Below are 6169 nucleotides of genomic sequence, written 5' to 3' on the forward strand. Positions count from 1 at the left end.
CATCTCTTGTCTATTCCAAGTGCACGTTATAGTGCAACACAGAGGGCATTTTCAATCTCAGCCCCCAGATTATGGAATACCCTGCCCGACGAGCTCCGCACAGCCTCATCCCTTGATGGATTTAAGAGGATGCTAAAAACTTTCCTTTTCCGTCAAGCTTTCCCCCCTATGAGTTGATGTTTTATTATCTGTTTTTAGATTGTTATTTGATGTTTTAATGCTGTTTTTGCTGTTTTTATACTGTTTTTTAACGTGTACACCGCTATGATCTTGAAAAAGGAATAGCGGTATATAAGAATAAAGTATTATTATTATTATTATTATTATTATTATTATTATTAGTTAACCTCATGTATAAGTCGAGGGCAGGTTTTAGGGCCAAAATTAAGGATTTTGATATGACCCATGGATAAGTTGAGGATAAAACATAGGGGCATGTAACAAAGGATCTAAAAATGAAGCAAAGGAAAACAATGCTAAATAACTTACAAAATTCCAGCAGGCATAACGGTTTGTGCTCACCCAAAAAGCATGGATGGATGAGAGAGTAAAGGAGGGTCAGTGCTTCTTTTAGGTGCTCCCTTGATGGACTAAACACGCACCTTTTGTCATTCTACTCACAGTAAGGAGATGGCTCCTTTAATTTTTTAAAATAATAGTTAAACTACACTTCTTACATAGACCCATGAATAAGTTGACCCAAGTTTTGGGGAGTCACTTTTGACTAAAATTTCTAGACTTATACATGAGTATAAACAGTATTTTTCTGTAAAAAAAGAAGGAAGGAATCTTGTGTTCCCCTCAACATTTTACAGATGAAAACCAGGACACAGGTGGCCAAGCAACATAAGACTGTGATCAAGATGCCAAAAGTTATTCATGAGGAAAATCTCACAAGCTAGAAAAGACTTCAGCTGTTTGCTTTCACCAAAACCCACAGGGAAGGGCAGAATTCTGCCTTCTGCTCTACTTTTCTCCTTGCTGAGCAAAGGGAGTGCAAGCTACTTTCTCACTTTTAACTCAGTTTGCAGCAACTGAACTAAACTGAGGATAAAGGGGGAAAGGAGGAAGAGGAGACAGAAACTGGGTTGTTGTTGTTTTTTTAAAAAAAAGTGGGATGACAGGGGATTCATTGGGCCTGTCCTAGCTAAATTGGGACAATTGGTGGGTATGATCTTGTGGAAAAAGTGAAAAGAGATTAATGAATGCTTATACTACAATAAAATACTTTATGCTGAATTCTACTAAATTAGCTTGTACTGAAATCAAGGTGTCACAAAATTCCCTTCTTTTTATACCAAGAAGAGAGGGATCATAGGAGGACTCATGAGGAACAGCACACAGTTCTGGGCATTTTCTTCCAAAAGGAAGACAGTAAAATAGCATGCAGCTGCCCTATTCCATGGCTCAGTTTCCAGGGTAAACTCTACTCCGCCCTTTTGCATTTGGCCCTCCAATACTAGCTTCCAGCTGATACCCACTTCCTACTTCCTCCCCAGGACCCCAGACAGTAATATCTCCTTCCTTAAATCCTTCACAAAAGCAAAAGCTGCATTTTGTGGAACTAAAAATATGTCTTCATCACCTAGCAACTAATATCACCCTAATATCATCCCCTGTAAGAGAAGAAACTGTGCCTTCATTGTTATGGTGCTGGGGCAGCCAGACCCTTCCCAACATGCATTTTCTCTCTGCTTATGTGCCCGCTCCAACCACCTCTGAACACTACTACTCAGGTATAAGCATTGCAATAAATATTTAGCTCCCTCCCTCTTTTGCATGAATGCAAAAGTCTGCCAAGCTGGAGGAAAACAATCAGCACAGGAAAGGAAAGAAAGGTTGACAGTACTAACTCTATGCAAAGGCCCAGTCGGAAAGATATATTCAAAAACAAACAACAAGCCTCTTTGCTATACCTATTTGTGGCCTTTGTGTAGAAGATATTTAACACAGAGAACTGATTACTCAGATCAAGCAGAATATGGACATACTATGATTATAAAATGGAGCGCACTGCTACTGAGTAATACAAGAGAGGTTCAGGCAACTTTATTTTTGTGAAATGCACATGCAGCACTTTGCTTAGCCCTCCGTTGTATAGTTATCTCATTAAGGATTATTCCTTACTTTAAAAAAATGTCATATTCTTTGAATCCATGAAAGAACTGAGAACATTAGTCACTGGGGGAATCCTCTGTTTCATGCCTTTAATTCCAAGTCCTTTAATCAGCTAACAAGAGGGTTCTTGTTCTTCCAGTCCGTTTATTTTGTGCCAAAATTGTATGTGGTCCAAATAAATATTTCCAGAGGGAACAGGTTTGTTTCTAGAGCCCTAAGCTAAAAAGGAAGAAACATATTGTTTTCCCACAAGATGACAGCATGCAGACACATGCATACCCCACAAATCTTTCACTTAACTCAGTTCTGAAGAGTGTTTGTTTAACCTGTGGTAAAGTGGAAATACATTTTAGTGTACAGTTTGTTTTGAGACACATATTGAGAGTGAAGACAGATCATACAGAGTCATCATGACTAGTAGATGTTGATAGCCATATTCTCTATGAACCTGCTTTCTCCTTTCAATCCTTCCATTCAAGGTGGCAGCCATCACTACAACTTGTGGAAGCACTTCCATGTGCCTGTATTCAATCTTCTGCTATTCAGCTTCAGCGAATAACCTTGGCATTCCAGTATGAAAGGATAATTTTCTCTCACCACTGCATAATTTTATGCCAGTCAAGGAGAAAGGAGGATGGAGGAAACTGGACATTAAAGAGAGGGATGATTACAGAATTGCCAACAGTACTGGAGAAGAAAATTTTGAAAGAGATTAATGGATGTGTATGTGTGTGTGCATGAGAAAAATGTGTGTGTGTGTGTGTGTGTGTGTGAGAGAGAGAGAGAGAGAGAAGGGAAGGAGAAGTTTATTTAAAAGTTAGGATGGCCTAAGAAAAAAGTAATAGGATTGATTGAATCAGGAATCATTTTGTATAAAATAAATTAAATTTTCACCATTTTAGCATATACCATTTTTGGTCAGAAACAGAGAGAGCAGTATATCTATCTATCTATCTATCTATCTATCTATCTATCTATATAAAGCTAAGCTTGTAGATGGATGGACTCAGCTCAAAAGTTTTAAAATAAACATACTTAACTTTAAGGGGAAGAACCTTTGCTCAGAACGCCTTTAAATCATTTTCTGCTGCATGATAACTACTAACTTACTGTTTAATGCATTTTAATGCTAATATATTACATTAATTTGGCTTTACTCTGGAGTTTGTTTCAGTTCCGTATTACAAACATTGCCCACTCTGTCCAAATAAAGATTAAAAATAGTATAGATCCGCTCAACAAACCATATGTGAATGTGTGTGGGCATGTAATAATTTGTTTCAACACCAGTAAGTGTAAATGCACACTGTTTTAATTTAATGCATGACTAGATGTTTTTTTGGAGGGGTATTTAATTTGAAAATAATAATAATAATAATAAGAATATAATTATTAGTATTATTATTATTTGTATCCCACTCTTTTCCCAGAACTGGTAATCAGAGCGGCGTCACGAACAGTAAAGCAGTACAATTAAAACATAGAAAAAAGTACATGAAAAAGGAATTAAATAATTACAGTATTAAAACAAATATTTATTAAAGGAATAAAACACATTTTAAAAAGATAGAACTATATATTAAAAAAATTATATCAAATTTTTAAACTGGTCCAACATCGCAGCCTGTCCTTATAGCAATTCCTTAAATGCCTGTTTGAACAGGTAGGTCTTCACCTGCTGGCGGAAGTCCATCAAGGAGGGAGCCATTCTGATCTCTCTGGGCAGGGAGTTCCAGAGTCTAGGAGCAGCCACCGAGAAGGCCCTCTCTCGCATCCCCACCAACCGTGTTTATGATGGTGTTGGGACGAAGAGAAGGGCTTCTCCAGAGGATCTCAGAGTCCGAGCTGGTTCATACAAGACGATACGGCCTGCCAAATATTGTGGACCTGAGCCATATAGTGCTTTATAGGTAATAACCAGTACCTTGAATTGTGCCCAGAAACAAACTGGCAGCCAATGAAGCTGTTTCAACAGGGACGTTGTGTGGTCTCTGTAATCTGTCCCTGTTAGCAGCCTGGCAGAAGCTCTTTCAATCAGCTGAATTGTCCAAACACTCTTTAAAAGCAGCCCCATGTAGAATCTGTTAAAATAGTCCAAACAGGATGTAACCAAGGCGTGTACCACCATGGCCAGATCCAGCATCTCAAGGAACAGGCGCAGCTGGCGCACAAGTTTTAAATGTTCAAAAGCACTCCTGGTCACAGCAGAGACCTGGGCCTCCAGGTTCAAAGCTGAGTCCAAGAGTATCCCCAAACTACAAAACTGTGTCTTCAGGGGGAGTGTGACCCCATCTAGCACAGGCTGGATCCCTATTCCCTGATCTGCCTTCTGACTGACCAGGAGCACCTCTGCCTTGTCTGGATTAAGTTCCAACTTGTTTGCCCTCATCCAGTCCATTACTGAAGACAGACACTGTTTTGGATTGAGGTGTGAAGTGGTAATAGAATTGAGTATCGGCAGCATATTGATGGCATCACACCACAAAATTCTGGACAACCTCTCCCAACACTTTCATGTATATATTAAATAGCATAGGGGATAGCACAGAACCCTGAGGAACCCCACTCAGGCCAATGGCCAGAGAGTCAAAGAGGAGTCCCCCAGCACCACCTTCTGGGTTTGCCCCTCCAGGAAGGAATGGAGTCACTGTAACTGGCTTATCTGACTTCTTCAAGATGCTGGGTCCTACAACAGTGGGTGCTGTTTCAGTAATCAAGTAAGAGGTGGAGAAACAACCAACATTGGTGCCTTAAATAACAAAGCATCTTGGTATGGATACAAACAGCTGTAATTATTCCAGTCAAGAAAAGTGAAGTGAAACTGTTGCTGCCACTCAAAAAGAATTACCATAAGCACTAAGATAAACTCTGCATCCATTGCTGAGCAACATTTTAAGGTAAACCTTGCTCAGAGGGACAGCAATCATAGGCTGCTGGACAGGTCTAGCATACAAAAAGAATGCATTAGGTATTGAATGCATTGGGAATTTGAATTAACTGACTTCCCAATTTTGTTTTACTACACTTGATCTTAGCCAAAAGGCCGAGAAGCAATTTTGTTTTAGAAGTTTTCTTTTTTGTGTTTCAGATTGCTGATTCTGAAAATGGAAAGAAATCACAGTGGCCATTTAGCTAAAGGGAAGACATACAAGAACCTAGACAGCAGGAAAGCAACCCTCTCAACTATGGAAAAGCAGATGAATTGTTGAACTCCACAATATTTCTCAGAAAGTAAAGAGAATTGCTCTTGTTGGTCAAACTCTGTGTTAAATATCTTAGAAAGGAATGTTTGTTGTTTCATAAAAATACTATAAATCATGTATTTAAGTTTCATGTTTTTATTCTGGAGTACAGTCGGCCCTCCTTATCCACAGATTTCTTATCCACGGATTCAAGCATCCATGGCTGAAAACATTTTTAAAAAAGTATAAATTCCAAATAGCCAACCTTGATTTTCTGTTTTATATAAGGGAGACCATTTTACTATGCCACTGTATTTAATGGGACTTGAGCATCCATTGATTTTGTTATCCACCGGGGGCCCTGGAACCAAACCCCAGCGGATAACAAGGACCCACTGTATTGTTACTGATAGGGGCTGGAGTGATTCTGGCTTATAGTTTACATTACAGATAAATGTTTCTGTTTGCTGCATCCTTTTTCTTGTGTATATTTCTTTTTAAGTTCTCTCCTTCCTGTTCAATGAGTGAGTATGTGAGAATTGGAATTTTCTGAAATTAATGAAGATGTTTCTTTCTCTCCTGAGCTGATGAAGGAAACAATGGAGAAGAAATAAGGAAAAATGAATGAATGATGTATAGTAATATAATGTAAATTTAAACACCAACTTAGAATTCATTTGCCTGTAATAAAGACCACTTTTCCAATGTAATAATGTGAGTTGTTAACTTTTAAAATGTAAATATAATGTTATGGCCTTAGCTTTCCAATGCCTAGACTGTGAATAAATATTTAAGATACCACAACCTGCCACCCCCTCCATTAGATTTTGGCTGTTTAAGGAATGTTGTGCCATAATGATAATGAAACC

General features: G+C 38.6%; 1 pseudogene; it reads right to left on the reverse strand.

Annotated features, from left to right (window-relative positions):
- Window positions 1–5010: 5010 nt before the first annotated feature.
- Window positions 5011–5173, reverse strand: LOC121927424 (annotated as a pseudogene).
- Between the last annotated feature and the right edge of the window lie 996 nt (window positions 5174–6169).

Source organism: Sceloporus undulatus, chromosome 3, assembly GCF_019175285.1.
Source record: "Sceloporus undulatus isolate JIND9_A2432 ecotype Alabama chromosome 3, SceUnd_v1.1, whole genome shotgun sequence".
Lineage (NCBI taxonomy): Eukaryota > Metazoa > Chordata > Lepidosauria > Squamata > Phrynosomatidae > Sceloporus > Sceloporus undulatus.